Here is an 18,570-nt window from a genome sequence, read left to right on the forward strand (position 1 = left end):
GCGTACATCATTTTAATTCTGGTATCTTTTTATATCTACATACCTTTTTATATACTTTTGCACAGGTTTATAAACTTCTGAATTAAGAAATTCTTCGGCAAAACTAAGTTTCCCTGTAGAATGTTTGAATTGATTTAAGTAAAATCAGGAAATCCTTAAAGTTTGAGATGTTTTATGAGACCAAAATAAGTCTCTTCATAAGAGGTCCCAATCAATTGCATGCCACAGGTTTCACCGCATACAACGTCTAACATGAGTAAAGACAGCCTCAAATACGAGTCGGATATGATAGATAAAATAAATGCATCCTGAATTCCAGATTATAAAGCAAACTGAGTGCATAAAATATTGCGATAGGTTTGTGCAATTTGCATAAGTCATCTGGTTAGTAGGATTGCCAAAGGGTTATAATCGAGAGAAAAAAATATGTGCATATATAATAGTCGAGCTTTAAAATAGCTATTCAAATAGAAGCTGTAAATATATACTTTCAACTGGCTTCTTCTTTTCACAGTCAATTATTTCAATTCAAAAGCAAACACAAATTCAGCAACAATCTTTTGGTGACCCGGCAGTCAGCGGTCTTAGGTTCATGTATTGCTTTTCTTTTTTTCAATTATCAAAATCAACGAATAATTACTTAAATTTACTCTTCATGTGCCCTTTAATTCAATATAAAAAAGAATTCTTCCGGTGTTTGCACGAAGAATAAGATATACCTTTTTAATTTAATTTTAGTATTAAAACGACTTTGTTCTAGTTAGTCATGTTGTATAAAGTCGTGGACTCCGAGCAACCATCTAACTTCAAAACCAGCTTGCCCAAAACATTTTTTGTTATCTAATTAGGAAAATTAAATGGTCGTTCCCTTTATGAAGTTTTGTCACAATTTGTTTGATGAATTTAACGTATTATTTAAGTTCAGTCACTCTCCGGCTTCGGATGGTCTTATGACACGTCTTAGCCCCCCCCCCGTCTTAGTGCTGAGTTAACGGAAGTTTTATAAGTTACAATTATGTCCTAAAGTTAAGATATATAATTGTGTCTAAGGATATTCCTATATATATCTTTATTCTGTCAAACCTTTGCAATTACAATGGTATACAGACACTACATGACATCAATAATACAGACATAAATACATGAATACATAGAGCAAAATATGTACACTATTTACAATTATACTGATAGTATTTAGCCAGGAGGGCACACATGGGAATTTATAAATCTAATGAAAGTACACAGCTTTCTCAATTTAGATTTTATATTTAAATTCATAATTTTCTTAAACATAATTATATTTGGACGATTTACATATTTTTTATCAATACATTCGTTTCTTTTTTCTGACATCTCTGTGCACATCATAATATAATGATACTCATCTCCAAGATCTTTAGAGTTACATAATTTACAAATTCGTCTATCTCTCTGAATATTTGTCCATCTCCCTATCTCGATGGGTAATTTATGGTTTTTGAAATTAAGTCAACAAAAATATGGCCTTCAGTCAGTATTTGTGTATATTTTATCCACCCTTTAAGTATTTATCAAACTACATTAAACACATTTAATTTCATTCTCTACATATTTTACGAATCTTATAAATGTGTTATGACGGTCCTAGCACCATCGTATATATGTTTGTCCTAAGATAGTTTTGACAGTTTAGAGATGTCTCAGATACACCTTAAGACCATCCTAAATAGTGTCCTAAGACATATCTTATGATATATCTGTTGGGTCCGTGTCAACGAAGCTATCCTAGAACTATAGAACATGTCTTAGGATGGTCTTAGGACACATCTTATTTCTAAGTCAGGTAAACGAAAGTTCTATTATATAAGACCACCCTAAATAAGGTCCTAATTAAGACATAGATGAATGACTGATTTTTGACTTAAACTGACTTTATTATTAAAATTAAACAAAAGAAGATAGGGTATGATTGCCAATAAGACAACACTCCACAAGGGACCAAATGACACAGACATAAATAACTATAGGTCATCCTAGACCCCCCCCCCCCCCACCATATCCTACGGCCTTTCAACAACGAGTCAAGCCCATACCGCATATTTATATATATATATATGGTCAGCTATAAAAGGCCCCGAAATGACAAATGTAATACATTTCAAACGCGAAAACTAATGGGCCTTTTTATGTACAAAAATTAACGAAAAACAAATATATGACACATCAACAAACGACATGCAACCACTGAATTACATGCTACTTACTTGGGATAGGCACACACATACAGAATGTGGCAAGGTTAAACATGATTCCTACCCTCCCCATTTGAAATTCCATCTTTTATATCATTTATCTGTGTTGCTTTCAATAGTATAGCAGCTAATGCAATTAGGGCTACATATATAGATGTTTGATTACTGAACTTTCAGATAGCCTAGATGCTAAAAAAATAGATAGTATAGCAGCTGGGCTACCAACACATTCAGGAATTAAAAATCTATATATATGTATAGCTGCTACGACAATGGACGCAACCCAATGTTTAACGAAGTACGTCCATTATCAGGGGCGAACCAGACATTTTAAAAGGGGGGGGGGGTCCCAACCCAGGACAAAAGGGGGGTTTCCAACTATATGTCCCCATTCAAATGCATTGATCGGCCAAAAAAAGGGGAGGGGTTCCAACCCCCGGAACCCCCCCCCCCCTTTTGGATCTAACGAATATTCAAATTATCATAAGAACAAAAAATAAAAACACTCTTTAAATCTTTAATTTAAATTATTTCGGAGTTTCGGAGGATAAACTAGTGGGTTTTCCGAACTATTTTTAACAGAAATTCCTTGCTTAAATGTATACCAAAACATATAATGTATATAAAAATTAAAATACTCTACGTTGTCTTTTTTATTTTCACTGGACCTTTGCTATTCTTCACCCTCGGATTATAGATATAACAAGTTGATTGTGCAGCAATGACCATTGGAGGATTTCGAATGACCTTAATGCCAAAATACGCGTGAAAATATAAGAAACAGCCAATTATGAAAAATGAAATGGATATTTTGAATAATGGAATGGACTGGTGTGACCCTTCAGCCCCTAATTACAGATATACCTTATACCTCATTTGAAAGCTTATTAAGAGAGAAACAAAAGGTATATATATATAGTCAATATGTTCCGCAACGCATATTAGAGGAATACTGTACCGACGAACTTAAATGTCGAAATACGCGTGAACATTTAGAAATAGCTTATTTTGAATAATGGAATGAACTGCTGCTACCGTCAGCCCCTAATCAAGACAATGTGTATTTTCCATTCCAACCACACATTCGATATACCTTGGCATATACCAATGTCAAAGTTTCGAAACCGGACCTAGTTCATTTTAAAGGTATCAAATTAACCCAGGCTATTTACACTTAAATATTTTCCTGGGATCCAGTCAGGCCCGTCTGGCCACCACAGAGGTTCCAATATGCTCCTTAACGTAATTTTCCGTATTTACTTCACATTCGGTACTGCTCGGCATATCCCTACGGCAAAGTTCCGAACCGGAACTAGCTCATTTCAAAAGTATTGACCCAGGCTATTTCCAACTTAAATATTTTTCTGGGATCCGGGCCCGTCTGGCCACCACAGAAGTTCAGAGTTGCCCATTTACGTATTCTTCATCCAACCACGTTCATACATTCGATACCCTTCGGCATATCCCTACGGCAAAGTTCCGAACCGGACCTAGCTTATTTCAAAGGTGTTTACCAGGCTATTCGCCCCTAAAACAATTCTGGGATCTGGGCCCGTCTGGCCATCACAGAGGTTCAAAGTTGCCCCTTAGCGTAGTTTTCAATTCCTACCACACATTCGGAACTCTTCGTCACATCCCTACGGAAAAGTTCCGAATTGGAACTAGCTCATTTCAAAGACAACACTCCACAAGGGACCAAATGACACAGACATAAATAACTATAGGTCATCCTAGACCCCCCCCCCCCACCATATCTTACGGCCTTTCAACAACGAGTCAAGCCCATACCGCATATATATATATATATATATATATATATGGTCAGCTATAAAAGGCCCCGAAATGACAAATGTAAAACATTTCAAACGAGAAAACTAATGGGCCTTTTTATGTACAAAAATTAACGAAAAACAAATATATGACACATCAACAAACGACATGCAACCACTGAATTACATGCTACTTACTTGGGATAGGCACACACATACAGAATGTGGCAGGGTTAAACATGATTCCTACCCTCCCCATAACCTAGGACAGTTTCTTTTATTGAAATTCCATCTTTTATATCATTTATCTGTGTTGCTTTCAATATTATAGCAGCTAATGTAATTAGGGCTACATATATAGATGTTTGATTACTGAACTTTCAGATAGCCTAGATGCTAAAAAAAATAGTATAGCAGCTGTGCTACTAAAACATTCAGGAATTAAAAATCTATATATATGTATAGCTGCTACGACAATGGACGCAACCCAATGTTTAACTGAAGTACGTCCATTATCAGGGGAGGATCCAGACATTTTAAAAGGGGGGGTCCCAACCCAGGACAAAAGGGGGGGTTCCAACTATATGTCCCCATTCAAATGCATTGATCGGCCAAAAAAAGGGGGGTTCCAACCCCCGGACCCCCCCTTTTTGGATCTAACGAATATTCAAATTATCATAAGAACAAAAAATAAAAACACTCTTTAAATCTTTAATTTAAATTATTTCGGAGTTTCGGAGGATAAACTAGTGGGTTTTCCGAACTATTTTTAACAGAAATTCCTTGCTTAAATGTATACCAAAACATATAATGTATATAAAAATTAAAATACTCTATGTTGTCTTTTTTATTTTCACTGGACCTTTGCTATTCTTCACCCTCGGATTATAGATATAACAAGTTGATTGTGCAGCAATGACCATTGGAGGATTTCGAATGACCTTAATGCCAAAATACGCGTGAAAATATAAGAAACAGCCAATTTTGAAAAAATGAAATGGATATTTTGAATAATGGAATGGACTGGTGTGACCCTTCAGCCCCTAAATACAGATATACCTTATACCTCATTTGAAAGCTTATTAAGAGAGGAACAAAAGGTATATATATAGTCAATATGTTCCGCAACGCATATTAGAGGAGTACTGTACCGACGTACTTAAATGTCGAAATACGCGTGAACATTTAGAAATAGCTTATTTTGAATAATGGAATGAACTGCTGCTACCGTCAGCCCCTAATCAAGACAATGTGTATTTTCCATTCCAACCACACATTCGATATACCTTGGCATATACCAATGTCAAAGTTTCGAAACCGGACCTAGTTCATTTTAAAGGTATCAAATTAACCCAGGCTATTTACACTTAAATATTTTCCTGGGATCCAGTCAGGCCCGTCTGGCCACCACAGAGGTTCCAATATGCTCCTTAACGTAATTTTTCGTATTTACTTCACATTCGGTACTGCTCCGCATATCCCTACGGCAAAGTTCCGAACCGGAACTAGCTCATTTCAAAAGTATTGACCCAGGCTATTTCCAACTTAAATATTTTTCTGGGATCCGGGCCCGTCTGGCCACCACGGAAGTTCAGAGTTGCCCATTTACGTATTCTTCATCCAACACGTTCATACATTCGATACTCTTCGGCATATCCCTACGGAAAAGTTCCGAACCGGACCTAGCTTATTTCAAAGGTGTTTACCGAGGCTATTCGCCCCTAAAACAATTCTGGGATCTGGGCCCGTCTGGCCATCACAGAGGTTCAAAGTTGCCCCTTAGCGTAGTTTTCAATTCCTACCACACATTCGGTACTCTTCGTCACATCCCTACGGAAAAGTTCCGAATTGGACCTAGCTCATTTCAAAGGTGTTTAGCGAGGCTATTCATCACTTAAATAATGAAACATAAACTATGTCATCATTCAATATTCATTCCTTAGCATTGAATAGTGAACTATTTCATTATTCATTATTGAAATTTGAATAATGAAAAATGAATAATGGACGTACTTCAGCGCGGTCAGTTTTTACTTGCAATATTGGCGCAAATGAAATATGGTTTGTGGTCACAGGGGTAGAATTTAAGCTTTTTGTGTACTGGCCAGCCGGACCAGTGGACTGAAAATTTACTGGTCCGGCTCCAAATTGTTGATCAAATGAAAGATTTCTTTGGCGCAAATGAAATGACGATTGACGCAAAATCAAGGCACTGGTAACGGCAAGTAGTGCTTTGTAAATTTATGTCGGTTTCTTTTCTTACCTATCAACATCGGACTTGGAATTTTCTAAACTGATTGAACTGTGTGTATTGCTGTGTGTTTGTTTATTCTACATTGGCTAGATTTTAGGGTTGAGACCTCACAAAACCTGTTTAAACCTCCGTACTTTTGCGCCTGTCCCAAGTCTCTGGTCTATGTTATTCTTATTTGTTTTATTTTAATTTTGATTTTATTTAAATGTTTTGGGTAATGTATGACGTCAATACACGTAATTGACTGATTAGGGGCTTGCTAAGGCCCATCTTTGGGTGCGGGATTTTCTCGATGTGTTGAAGAAACATTAGTAACCTTCGGCTGTTTTTCTGCTCTTTGGTCGTGTTGTTGTCTATTTGACAACTTCCTTGTTTGGATTCTCAATTGTTATGCCCCATTTATGGACGTTCGTTCGTCCGTTCGTTCGTTCGTTCGTTTGTTCGTTCGTTCGTTTGTTCGTTCGTTCGTTCGTTCGTTCGTTCATCCATCCGCCCATCCGTCCGTTCGTCCGTCTGTCTCGTTTCGGGTTAATGTTTTTGGTCGAGATAGTTTTTGATGAAGTTGAAGTCCAATCAACTTGAAATATTTTTAACTTTTATGTCAAATTAGAGATTTTACCCCATTTTAACGGTTCACTGAACATAGAAAAGGATTGTGCTGATGTGACAACCGTGTGCTATGAACACATTATTGTCTACCTCAGTTGTCTACATAAATGTATATCTTTTAGTTGTACCTCGGAAATCCGAGGTGACTTCAAATCATGTGTGTTGTAGCATAGAACTAATAGTTCAAAATCTTTCATTTTAATGTCAAAAAATCACAGAACCAAAGTGCCCTGTTAGTAGCATCTTCTTGGGTATAGGTGAACTGCAAAAGATGTCTATCGGTAAACTGGAAGTTTTCCCCGAGAAGTTGAAGGGAAATGATTCATTTCATCGAAGCTTGAACATTTTTGCTGACATTTTGAAATGTTAGTTGTGAAATGTACACGGTGCATTCAATTTGGATTGACCTCATAGGTGATTCAAAACCATTAATCTTCCAAGAGGTTTACTAATGGAAAAATGCTATGAAAATCTTTTGCAAACATATCGGTATTTCATCACTATAAATTTTAAATACATCACGATAAGATGAGGTGTTTAAGTGCTTCCTGATTATTATAATTCACGTAGGCTTCAGGCTTCAAATGATATGCACAGATCATACTATAAAAAAAGAAGATATGCAAATGTATACCAGTTGATCGGTTCATTGTTCAGATATACTATTTACTCTCAAAAAAGTGAATATTAAATCAAGTAGAAAAAAAAAACCTGAACTGGAAATCATCTCACTTTTGTCAAGTCTTGGACTTTTATCGAAAAAGCGATACATAGCGATCCTACATTCCGTCGTTGGCATAGGAGGCGTCCACAAATATTCACTCTGTGGTTAAATTTTTTAAAATTTAAATAACTTTATTAAGCTATCCTGTATTTCTATCAAACATGGACAGCAACTTGTTTATGATCATAAGATAGTAGCCAGAAATAAGTTTTGCTGATAAAAGTCCCGTTTATCCGTTTTAACTTATAAATATCTCTTCCTTTTCGTATATCATGGAGCGTGATACAGTGACTTATTCCAGCGGTTCATCCCAACCACCCATTACATAAGTCTTTTTTGGTTTGATGATCTCCAAGGGTAACTATACGTATTTTAGTTTCCAAACTTTGGTCTCAAGTGTAAATCTGATGATATACATTTTGTTCCTCTATTAATAAGCTTTCGATTGAGGTACAATATATATCTATAGTTAGGGGCTGAAGGGTCCTGCCAGTCCATTCCATTATTCAAAATTTCCATTTCATTATTCAAAATTGGCTATTTCTAAATGTTCACGCGTACTTCGATATTTAAGTCCTTCGTTACTCCTCTAATATGCGTTGCAGAACATATTGACTATATGCATTTTGTTCCTCTATTAATAAGCTTTCGATCAAAGTATAATATATATCTGTAATTAGGGACTGAAGGGTCCTGCCAGTCCATTCCATTATTCAAAATGTTCATTTCATTATTCAAAATTGGATATTCCTCAATGTTCACGCGTATTTCGATATTAAAGTCCTTCGTTACTCCTCTAATATACGTTGCAGAACATATTGACTTGAAACATTTTGTTCCTCTATTAATAAGCTTTCGATCAAAGTATAATATATATCTATAATTAGGGTTTGAAGGGTCCTGCCAGTCCATTCCATTATTAAAAATTTCCATTTCATTATTCAAAATTGGTTGTTTCTCAATGTTGACACGTATTTCGATATTTGAGTCCTGCGTTACTCTTCTAACATGTGTTGCGGAACATATTGACTATATACATTTTGTTCCTCTATTAATAAGCTTTCGATTGAGGTATAATATATATTTATAATTAAGGGTTTAATGGTCCTGCCAGTCCATTCCATTATTCAAAATTTCCATTTCATTATTCAAAATCGGTTGTTTCTCAATGTTGACGCGTATTTCGATATTTAAGTCCTTCGTTACTCCTCTAATATGCGTTGCGGAACATATTGACTATATACATTTTGTTTCTCTATTAATAAGCTTTCGATTTAGGAATAATATATATCTTTAATAAGGGGCTGAAGGATCCTGCCAGTCCATTCCATTATTCAAAATTTCCATTTCATTATTCAAAATTGGCTATTTCTCAATGTTCACGCGTATTTCGATATTTAAGTCCTTCGTTACTCCTCTAATATGCGTTGCAGAACATATTGACTTGATACATTTTGTTCCTCTAATAATAAGCTTTCCATCAAGGTATAATATATATCTGTTATTAGGGGCTGAAGGGTCCTGCCAGTCCATTTCATTATTCAAAATTGGCTATTTCTCAATGTTCACGCGTATTTCGATATTTAAGTCCTTCGTTACTCCTCTAATATGCGTTGCAGAACATATTGACTTGATACATTTTGTTCCTCTAATAATAAGCTTTCCATCAAGGTATAATATATATCTGTTATTAGGGGCTGAAGGGTCATGCCAGTCCATTCCATTATTCAAAATTTCCATTTCATTATTCAAAATTGGCTATTTCTCAATGTTGACGCGTATTTCGATATTTAAGTCCTTCGTTTCTCCTTTAATATGCGTTGCGGAACATATTGATTATATACATTTTGTTCCTCTATTAATAAGCTTTCGATTGAGGAATAATATATATCTTTAATTAGGGGCTGAAGGGTCCTGACAGTCCATTCCATTATTCAAAATTTCCATTTTATTAGTCAAAATTGGCTATTTCTCAATGTTCACGCGTATTTCGATATTAAAGTCCTTCGTTATTCCTCTAATATGCGTTGCAGAACATATTGACTTGATACATTTTGGTCCTCTATTAATAAGCTTTCAATCAAGGTATAATATATATCTGTAATTAGGGGCTGAAGGGCCCTGCCAGTCCATTCCATTATTGAAAATTTCCATTTCATTATTCAAAATTGGTTGTTTCTCAATGTTGACGCGTATTTCGATATTTCAGTCCTTCATTACTCCTCTAATATGCGTTGCAGAACATATTGACTTGATACATTTTGTTCCTCTAATGATAAACTTTCGATAAAGGTATACTATATATCTGTAATTAGGGGATGAAGGTCCTGCCAGTCCATTCCATTATTTAAAATGTCCATTTCATTATTCAAAATTGGATATTTCTCAACGTTCACGCGTATTTCGATATTAAAGTCCTTCGTTACTCCTCTAATATTCGTTGCAGAACATATTGACTTGATACATTTTGTTCCTCTAATAATAAACTTTCCATCAAGGTATAATATATATATCTGTTATTAGGGGCTGAAGGGATCTGCCAGTCCATTCTATTATTTAAAATGTTCACGCGTATTTCGATATTTAAGTCAATCGTTACTCCTCTAATATGCGTTGCAGAACATATTGACTGTATCCATTTTGTTCCTCTATTAATAAGCTTTCGATCAAAGTATAATATATGTCTGTAATTAGGGTTTGAAGGGTCCTGCCAGTCCATTCCATTATTCAAAATTTCCATTTCATTATTCAGAATTGGTTGTTTCTCAATGTTGACGCGTATTTTGATATTTGAGTCCTGCGTTACTCCTCTAATATGTGTTGCGGAACATATTGACTTGTTACATTTTGTTCCTCTATTAATAAGCTTTCGATTGAGGTATAATATATATCTATAATAAGGGACTGAAGGGTCCTGTCAGTCCATTCTATTATTCAAAATTTCCATTTCATTATTCAAAATTGGCTATTTCTTAATGTGCACGCGTATTGCGATATTTAAGTCCTTCGTTACTCCTCTAATATGCGTTGCAGAACATATTGACTTGATACATTTTGTTCCTCTATTAATAAACTTTCGATCAAGGTATAATATATATCTGTAATTAGGGGCTGAAGGGTCCTGCCAGTCCATTCCATTATTCAAAATTTCCATTTCAGTATTCAAAATTGGCTATTTCCCAATGTTCTCGCGTATTTCGATATTTAAGTCCTTCGTTACTCCTCTAATATGCATTGCGGAACATATTGACTAGATACATTTTGTTCCTCTATTAATAAGCTTTCGATTGAGGTATAATATATATCTATAATAAGGTGATGAAGGGTTCTGCCAGTCCATTCCATTATTCAAAGTTCCTCTATCAATAAGCTTTCGATCGAGGTATAAGATATATTTGTAATTAGGGGCTGAAGGGTCCTGTCAGTCCATTCCTTTATTCAAAATTTCCATTTCATTATTCAAAATTGGCTATTTCTCAATGTGCACGCGAATTGCGATATTTAAGTCCTTCGTTCCTTTTGTAATATACGTTGCGGAACATATTGACTCGATACATTTTGTTCCTCTAATAATAAGTTTTCGATCGAGGTATAATATATATCTGTAATTAGGGGCTGAAGGATCCTGCCAGTCCATTCCATTATTCAAAATTTCCATTTCATTATTCAAAATTGGCTATTTCCCAATGTTCACGCGTATTTCGATATTTAAGTCCTTCGTTGCTCCTCTAATATGCGTTGCAGAACATATTGACTTGATACATTTTGTTCCTCTATTAATAAGCTTTCGATGAAGGTATAATATATATCTGTAATTAGGGGCTGAAGGGTCCTGCCAGTCCATTCCATTATTCAAAATTGGTTGTTTCTAAATGTTGATGCGTATTTTGATATTTGAGTCCTTCGTTTCTCCTCTAATATGCGTTGCGGAACATATTGACTATATACATTTTGTTCCTCTATTAATAAGCTTTCGATTGAGGTATAAAATATATCTATAATAAGGGGCTGAAGGGTCCTGCCAGTCTATTCCATTATTCAAAATTTCCATTTCATTATTCAAAATTGGCTATTTCTCAATGTTCACGCGTATTTCGATATTTAAGTCCTTCGTTACTCCTCTAATATGTGTTGCGGAACATATTGACTATATGCATTTTGTTCCTCTATCAAAAAGCTTTCGATCGAGGTATAATATATATTTGTAATTAGGGGCTGAAGGGTCCTGCCAGTCCATTTCATTATTCAAAATTTCCATTTCATTATTCAAAATTAGCTGCATGTATTTCCTCATTTTTACGCATATTGTGGCATTTAGATCCTCTGTCAACCCTCTTTTGATGATTGCGAATCAGGATATAGGTATAGTGTCACAGTCATTTTTTTTTATATTTATTTCACTATTCACGGCTTCAATTTGAATAATGAATATAAACTATTTCATTATTCATTATTCATTTTTAATATTGAATAGTGAATAGTGAACTATTTCATTATTCATTATTGAATAATGAATAATGAACTATGAATAATAGACGTACTTCAGCGCGGCCAGGCAAATACATACATAATATGGCGGGGTAAAACTTATCTCACGAATATTTTGTTTTAAACACGATGTCGCATGATATCTAACTATTTATAATAAGATAAAATGTTTATTTAATATTTATTTGGACAGTTCTGCGATCAGTTTATCTTTTTGAACAACCCTCAAATGAAATAAAATAGAACCAAATTTTTTGTGCGATAGATACAGTGAATAGATACATGTATATCTCGGAAATGGAGTTTTTCATTTCAATGTATTATTATCAGTTACACTTTACGACATAAATCAGCAAAGACCCATCGAAAAATGATACATAGTGAATAATGAATAATAAATGGCATTACCAAAATAACAGATCCATGATTTATCTTTCTTTTTTTTTTATGCACATAGGGTTTTCAATATCACAAGCTAGTCAAAGTAAAAATGTTAATATTTTATCATCGGTACATGGACATCATTCGTAAATATTTAAGAATTTAATGCTCTTTTTTTGTAAATTTATTGGGGTGTAAAAGCGTTGACCGAAGTACATGTACATTTGGTATGAAGCGCGGAAGCGCTTCATACTAAAAATGTGCGCACGGTCAACGCTTTTACAACCCTATAAAGTTACAAAAAAAAGCATTCAATACTTATAATTACATTTTTACCTATAGGATCATGAAAACACGACTTTAATCAAGTTTTTATTTCATTTACCTGTGCACTTTATTGTGGAACATCGTGTCATCATGAATGAAAAGTTGCATTGTGTAATGCAATTGATTAAGGAATATCACGAGATTGCTAGTTAGCCAATCAGAATAACGTATTATAATGAAACATACATCTAATGTTATTATAAATCAATATTGAAATATCTTATACGTTCAGGTATTTTATATTCAATCTGTTTATCTATTAGATCTGACAAAACATGTTTAACCTCGCCTTTACCAAATCAGGAGCCTCCTGACGTGTTTTTATTTTTTATTTTTCTATATCTGGGTGCGGGATTTTCTCGTTGTCTTTAAGCGCCTTTGGTGTCTTCGACTTTTTTTCTGTTCTTTTGTCGGTTTGTTGTCTTTTTTGACATATTCCCCATTCCCATTCGTTATTTAATTTAATCAGTTAGTAGTTTTTGTCGATTTTGTATAAATGGAAGATTTGTTTCGCTTTCTTATTTTTCAAGTTTTTATTGTTTCGTTTTACTGCGTTCAGAATGTTTCATTTCGGTCCATTTTTTCAATATAAGGGAAGCTAGCTATATAGTAACTATAGGGTAGCCGCTTGTTCTGATTTATACTATCTGTCTTACAACCTAAAAGGATTATTTGACATACTTTAATAAACTAACGAATATTAATTTTGATAAAATATATTAAACAATAAGAAAATTTACACTGCTTAAATTAACGATTGTAATACTGCGAATTTAAACAGTTATATGACAACTGCGGAGGTGGTTATTGCAGCTAAATCTTTAAAGAATGACAAATCAAATGGTTCAAATCGTATTTTAGATGAAATGTTGATGTGTATGTTAATTGTTCAATCTTATTCTTGAAGAAAATCAAACTATTTTTCTTGACCAAATTGGATTCAGAAGGGAAAGCTGAACAAGTGATCATGTTTTAACTCTTCAAACAAATAATTGATAAAGCATTTAAATCGTTAAAAAATATATATGCCTGGTTCATAGATTTAAGGAAGACATTTGATACTATTAACAGAGAGGTTCTGTTTTACAAATGGTCTTATTACAACAAAGATTGTCCCATAAAACTATGTTATATGCTGATGATTTAGTTCTTATTTCTGAAACTGCCAAGGATTGTTTCTGTTCCGGAACTATCACCCAGTCCATCAATTAGTGTGGAGTAGTATGCGGTTCGGAGCTGGAACTACGTGGATTTTGGGTCCAACTTATATACACGAATCGTACAGCGAGAAAGGTGTTTTATAAGTGGTGGATCCAAGAGGGGGTTACGGGGCTGGAACCCCTTTTTTTGGGTCGATCAATGCATTTGAAAGGGGACATATGGTTGGAACACCCCCTTATATCCTGGGATGGGTGTTTTTGGTACATAAATCTGCATGTCAATTTCTTTTCTCGTTTGAATTGTTTTACATTGTCATTTCAGTGCCTTTTATATGAGCAAGGCGTCTGCAAAAATGAAGATGAACAATAAGATATGACTATTTATTCATTAAAATAAATGAAGTGTATGAACAAAAGCTTTAGGTCACATATGTATTTAGAACACCTGACCTGCGACAGTCAAATACATACCGAATAAGGCGGGGTTAAACATGTAAGTAGGATCCCCACCATTCCTCTAACCTGGGACAATGCTGATTACCACACAATACAAAATCAAATCTCAAATTTGGTAGCGTCACTTTTACCATTCATGAGTTATCATGTCCCTTTAAAAGCATAGAAAATGCTGAATTTTTCGTTTCCATTCTCTTAAATAAGTTTGATTCATTCAAATTGTATAAACCTTATACGCAATGCTTATTACCCCATAACACAGAACTATCAATTTCAATATTGGGTGGCGTCACTGTTTATGAGTTATTAGATGTAAGAAGGTGTGGTACGAGTACCAATGATACAAATGTCAACACGGAGCCTGAAGATAGGAAAATGCTAAATCTGTTGTGTCCGTTCTTTAACTTTAGTTAACCTCAACCAAATGTTTCGAAACTTATACACAATGCTTATGGTCACAAAACGGTAAAAATTACGTGAATCCTGTATCTATATGTTGAAGTTTACTCATGGTTTCAGAAGCAGGAGCATCTGTGGCAAATTGACATATTCTACATTTATTTTAGTAACAGCTTATTTACTTCCATTGAATTCTATTTCTATTAGAATTAACTTGCATATTTTTTCAGGATCTCGGTGCAGTTTGGTAATAGACAGTGATATTTCAAGTTACATGTGACCACTAGATTGAGCTCTCTGTCTAAGTGTACTTCTAAGGTGTGTTTCACTAGATTGAGCTCTCTGTCTAAGTGTACTTCTAAGGTTCTTTGCACTGAGTTCAGTTTATTGATATGCGAATACCCTCTGTGTGAATTCTTAAGATGTAAATACAGACTATCCATATCTATCACATCTGGCAGCACAAAAAGTCATAGTTTGGTCAAGAGTTCCTTGTCAAAAAAACACAAATCAGATTTTGAGGAAAGGGTCATCGTGGTACACAAAACTAACAAATATATTTATATATCTAATATAGATATAAGAAGATGTGGTATGAGTGCCAATCAGACAATTCTCCATTTAATTCAAGCAAAATATACAAGTTGTACATTGAGGGCAAGCTCACATGAAGTTCCTCGTGCCATAAGACTCACCATCTTATGACAATACATCTACATGCCACATATTCAGAAGCAAGGTCAATTGAAAATTATATTTTGAGGTCAAGGTAATATACCAAGGAACACACTATATCATGATGACACACCCACAGTGCATAGGTCGAGAGTCAAAAAGTCATAGTCTGGTCAAGAGTTCCATGTCAAAAGTACAAACAGCAGTCCTGCTCGAAAGTACACGTAACAATGTCTTATGTCATGATGCACTACACCTGCCAAATACAGAAAACCTAGGTCAGAGACAGAAACACAAGACATATAACCAAACTCAATTGAACGGTTCTTGTATTGCAGGGGCCGTGTCATCGAAAGAGTCCTAAGATTTGTCTTAAGTTATATTTTAGGACAAATTGTAGGACATTTTTAGGACTGTCTTATGATATATCTCAGACTGTACATCGAAGGTGTCCTAAGATAATCTTAACAAAGAGGTCCTATAGTCACGGTGGGTATGGTTGTCCTGCGAGAGAACGTTCTGTGCTGGTGATTCGGTCCTGACGGGTGCTGGTGATCAATGAAAAAATGTAAACAAAGACGAAAATGATGATTTTTGACGTTTTCACTCATAAAAAATGGAAGAAAACAGTTGAGATTATTCAATTTTGTTTCTTATGGGTTCATATGTAAACCATTTAAAAGTTGACCCTCTAAACTGTTTCAGTAAGCGTAACACAAAAGTGCTCATTTTCAGAAAATCTAGAACTGAAAAAATAAAACAAAAATGCTCATAGAGTCCGCTTTCCATACCGCAATCCACACGGCAAAACTATTTTGTGAAAAAACATTGCAATTTATTAAAATTTAGCATTTTCTCAATTTATTCATGTCCTGATACTGTGCTGGTGGGTCCTGTCATTGTGCTGGTGGGTCCTGATACGGTGCTGGTGATTTTGGATAAGAAGTTGGTCATATTTGTAACAAATGTTACAAAATCAATAAAATTGGGCAGATAATTGTTGTCAATAGGATCAATGACTCCTATTTTAGCTCTTGTGCATCCATTTGGCTATTTAATATGTGTTTTCAAATGATCGTAACTTGTATTACATAATTACATAAAAGGGCAACATCTTTCATCCAATATCAGATAACAATATATAGTATCTAAAATAAGAATAGTTTTATTAAGATATTAAATGCCCCTTACATTGATGCTTCAACAATGATCAAAGCCCATGCCGCATAGACATGTTTGTTAGCGCTCTGCATACCCCTCCCCACTTCCACCCAACCAACCCTCCTTCATTGTTACAATGGTGTACCAACACAACAATTTATCACATAAAATAATAACACAAAGACACACATTATTGAACAACGAATGCTCGCAGGTACTGAAAGCTAGTTCAAAGCCGCATTTTCAAATAATAGATAAACCATGTTCTCATATACAAAAATTCCAATCGTGTCGATTAAAAAAGTCTCAAAACTTAAGTTCACATTTTAATGTTTGATGAAGCAGACCTTCAAAAGTGTGCAGTAAATCTTGTGCTCACAACAGTTATTGTCATAATTATGTATACATAAGACTTATAAAGGAATTAAGAAGGTACCAAGAAATATTTTACAGTTCAATTTAATGATCATGAATGGAAGGAAATGGTACGGAAGTTTACATAGGACAAAAAGAAATTGATAGTATTTTTTGGCGAAAGACTTAAACGCTTCTTTGCATTATAGCTCTTCTATAAAAGCATGCAAAAAAAAACTTTGATTGACTTGCTTGCTATGTTTGCTTGGATGTTTTGAGGTAGGCGGAGTTTCAATACATACTGGGATTTGATTGGACAAATACAAACTGACAGGAATTATAGTTAATGTTTATTGTCCAAACAAATTCTAGTATATAGTAAACAGACTACTTACCTGTCGTTTACAAACATCCAAACAATCATAGCAAGCAATTTGATCAATGGTTTGCTTTGCATATATTTATAGAAGAGCTGTAAATTCTGAAAAAGAATGTTGTCGTAGATGGTTAAATCCTCAACAAAATCTCAATAACTTTGTTGGAACGAATAAAGGTTTTAAATCAAATTTTCTTGGACTTTTTAGATTCCACCCTGACGAGGCATGTTAGCTTTTCGTATGCTGTTGCACCTGACGCACGGAAAATTTCACATTTCCATCTTCTTTTCTGAAATATTTTTCCCAAGGATTGTTATCCTAGTAAAAGGTGTAACCAATGAATTGAACACAAGTTAAAAATTCCACAATACTATATAATTCATTTTATGTGTCAATTTGTTCGAAAAAAGTCGAAAAGAAGAGAGTTTTTTAATGTCATGATTATCTGTCGCTTTCTAGATCTATGCTTAGCATTTATTTCAGATGACATGGACTCCTCACCCTGGTGACCCTGCTGCCTTTCATAACTTTATCCGTATACATATATTAATAGATAAACAAAAGGCTGCAACTGGTATTTTTGTATTTAAAATGATTCGTTGTAACGAGAATATTTGTGGTGAATGGAAACTGAGGGTCAAAATCTTAAATTGCTTATAAATGTTGCTGGACCCAGTTTCGTTATCTGATCTGAATTTTCTGAAATGTGCAAGGTAGATAGACATTGGCCTTTTGTTCTTTTTTACTCGGTAAGTTTTGCCCTAATTGCTTGAACTTTTGCAATATTAAAGCCAATTTCAATGAGTGTGTAGACCAAGGGATTATCTTTGGTTATCTTGCTTGCTGAACAGAAAAGTCATTGTTAGGTTATATAAACTACCCTACTTTAAGAGTAGACTAGTCCGACAAATGACACATCTTTCTGTCTGTAGGACCAGGCTACTTCGAAAGGAGGGTAGTATACCTAACATAACAATGAATTCACGGTTTAGCTAACAAGCAAGCTAACCAAAGATATTACCTTTGCCTACATACTCAATGGAATCGGCTGTAACTAAAAACTCGAATACATTTTAAAACAGACAGTGGTCATGTTTGTTGATGAATATTGTTTTTCCTAGATTCACTCTTGAAAAATCATTTGGTAACATTTGGTCAAGTAATTTCAGAAAAGATCTTTTTGTAATTGCGGACGCCAAGACAAT

Source organism: Mytilus galloprovincialis, chromosome 10 (assembly GCF_965363235.1).
Source record: "Mytilus galloprovincialis chromosome 10, xbMytGall1.hap1.1, whole genome shotgun sequence".
NCBI lineage: Eukaryota > Metazoa > Mollusca > Bivalvia > Mytilida > Mytilidae > Mytilus > Mytilus galloprovincialis.